We start from the raw sequence: 3,267 nt of genomic DNA on the forward strand, positions 1-3,267 counted from the left end.
TGAGGGATTAAACGGTAGGACTCCCATTGTTTGAAAAAAGAAAGTATTAAAGGTAAGTAAAATAACATTCTTTTCTTACATTTTTCAGTGTGACGAGATATTTCAACCTTGGGCACTTCCCAGACACTTGATTCTAATCACGTTGACCTTTGACAAGAACAGATATTAAAGCTGTTAGTCTTACTGTAGTCATGTTGCGTGAAGAGTGATAACACTGACGAAATTTGGTAATGGTGACGGGCATTGTAACGGTGATGGTTATGGTACTATGTTATGTAGGGTAGCGATATTGTAGTTAAATATAATATAATGTTTGCATTTCACGCCACTCAAATATAAAAGCGGGGAAGGGGTGGTGGTAATTCTAAAGTGTGTTCTATCTGGTAATGAACTGGAAATACAAGTCAATTCATATTTGTTATTTTATTATAACAGGCAATACATAATGATAATTTCCCAACAATTAACAAAAAGAACAAAACATCTTAATAACTTGCATGTACAAACCAGTTAACAAGCAAAATATGTAACAAGATTATAATATCAGGGCAACATCGTATCAACAGTATAAATACATCTGCATATAACATATAACATTATTAACAGCATTACAAATATATATTATACTGAGTGTTTTTCCAATTCCATTACACATTAAAGCGTAGCACTAATAAAGGTTAACCATCAGTAATGAATCAGAAAGAGTTGGTTAAAGCTATATTATCCTCAAAGTTATCTTTCATCATCATCAATGCTATCCCTCAAATCGTCTTTAATAGCAAGGGTCTTGAAGCTGTGGGTGGATTTTCACCCGAGAACTCTTCTGGGGGGCTTTGGTCGATCTGCAAGTTGTGTCCATAAGATTAGAATAAATTCGACAATCTGTGTTTATTTGTATAGTTATATGATACATTTGGTGTTAATATTTTTGGCATTTATTTACAGTACAGGTGGTGGTAGTGCTGTTTTCTTTTTCTGCTTATAGCTTATACAGTATTTACATGAGTGCCATTTAAATTAATTTTAGACATTGATGATCATCTTGTTTATTAAATCCTCTTATATTAGCAGAAGCATACATTGGAATAATTTTGCATTTACTTTAGCCAGATATCAACAAGACAATAAATCATCATTGTAATAACAACGGCACTTAAATCATGCATAGAAACCGGAATTTTTCTTCACCAATCATCACCTTGTGGACTTGGTGTTCCCTCAGATGAACGTAGTGGCTATTCCAAAGGCTTTACTGAACTCATGTTTCCCTTCCAACCTGCATTCAGTAGCCTTACGTCTAGAGTCTAGCTTCAAGCTCTTTATAGTATGGTCTTTGCTTGTGGTTTAGTTATTATCTCTTTAACTTATAGGTCCTACAATATCTATTTTCATTCTGCTCCTTTACGTCCCCCAGTCCTCATGGAAAAAAGGTATATATCTACATATTCCCGTACTTAAACTATTTACAGTCTGTATAGCTACTCGTGGATTCACGTTTAGAGTTTATTTACAAATCTATTTACAGTTTAAAGCCTTTCTATATGATTAACTGAAGTGTCATTGTCAAAAAGTCCGTTAGTCAGTACAGAGCACATTCCAAGTAACCGATAACTTCACGTAAACTTTCCTGTTGTTCAAATAAAAGAGAGGAGACGGACATAAGAAATGTAACCAAGCATATTCTATCCTGCAAAAGCTTGAAAGTGCACAGAAACCACACACACATATATTATTAATGTATATCATATATATATATATATATATATATATATATATATATATATATATATATATATATATATACATATATATATATATATATATAATATAAATATATATATATATATATATATATATATATATATATATATATGTTATATATATATATATATATATATATATATATATTATTCATCAATTATATACACACACACACAAGTGCCTACAGATTATATACAAATGAAATATGAACAAAAGACAACACTTTAAAAAATATACTTTTAATTATTCATTTATATATCTATTCATCTTAAGCATACTATATACAAATAAGATATGTTCAAAATACAAAGCTTAGAAAAGTACTTTACACTAATAATTAACTTTTTTTTCTTTCTACTATATACAAATAAAATTCATAAAAAAAATACATAGCTTACTCGGATTTTGCTTCCTTTGATATCCTCTCTTCCCGAACCTGTACTGCCCATAGTTTATGCTCCCGAGGCGTCTCTCGCCAGGGAAATTCCTTCGACGCGTGACGACCTGGGTGTTCACTTCCAGGACGGCCCCCAGCAGTAAGGACAGCAGTAGAAAGAACACCTGTTGGGGTGAAGGGGGATTAGTATCGCGTGACATTACGAAGGAGGGGGTGGAAAGGAAGAGTGATTTAATAAAGATTGTGGTATAGAGAATGGAGGAAGGAGTGAAAGAAGTGACGAAACAAAAGTGATGTGACAAAGGTGGTGGCGAAAAGGAAGACTGTTGTAAGAAAGATGTGACATAGCAAAGGACGAAGTAAAAGCATAACGTAATAAAACTGACATAAGGGGTAACGTAATGAAGTGACAGAGGAAGACTAATATAACAAAGTTGTGACCTAATCAAAGTGGTAATTCGAAAGGGTTACGTAAATGAGTGGTACGAAGGAGTATCGTAAGGGAATGACATAACGAAGGAGTGGTAGAAAGGGGAAGTCACATAACAAAAAACCTTCGTAACGAAGTGATAACGAAGTACTGTAAAGAAGTACACAACATGTGTGACATAACTAAAGAGTAGCTTTAGTTATGTCACACATGTTTCCCTCCCTCCGTCCTTCCTTTCGTCCTTCCTTCCGTCCTTCCTTCCCCCTTTCCTTCTCTCTCTCTCTCTCTCTCTCTTCCCCTTTCTCACTATCTCCATCTTTTTCTTTCTTTCTCATCCTCGCTCACTCTCTTTCACAAGTGAAATTTATACAAAATTATACTCACATATATCCTCATATCGGTTGGTTTTCAGGTAGTCTTTTGCTGACAATATCTGGAAAGAAAAGACATGATCTTACGATGGATACAATAAGTCATTCATTCATGATTAGTTTTGCAGTGAAAAATATATTGTTTTTGGTTTACATAATTCATGCTTGAAAGATGTTACAAGTCTTTTTAACATCACATAGATGCATATATGTATATTCATATATATATTTGTACTTGGTAAAACCAATGGGTATATTTCTTTAATTTGATATCTCACTATATATATATATATATATATATATATATA

General features: G+C 32.9%; 1 long non-coding RNA gene across 1 annotated transcript in view; it reads right to left on the minus strand.

The window, feature by feature from the left end:
* Window positions 1-408: 408 nt before the first annotated feature.
* The window catches only part of LOC119573356, a 3,288-nt gene continuing 429 nt past the window's right edge, over window positions 409-3,267 (minus strand). Inside the window, exons 2-5 of the long non-coding RNA XR_005228797.1 lie at window positions 2,973-3,021; window positions 2,160-2,322; window positions 1,199-1,627; window positions 409-842 (exon numbers count right to left, since the gene is read on the minus strand). This is a non-coding gene — a long non-coding RNA (uncharacterized LOC119573356). The remainder of the gene's footprint in view (window positions 843-1,198; window positions 1,628-2,159; window positions 2,323-2,972; window positions 3,022-3,267) is intronic.

Source organism: Penaeus monodon, chromosome 5 (assembly GCF_015228065.2).
Source record: "Penaeus monodon isolate SGIC_2016 chromosome 5, NSTDA_Pmon_1, whole genome shotgun sequence".
Lineage (NCBI taxonomy): Eukaryota > Metazoa > Arthropoda > Malacostraca > Decapoda > Penaeidae > Penaeus > Penaeus monodon.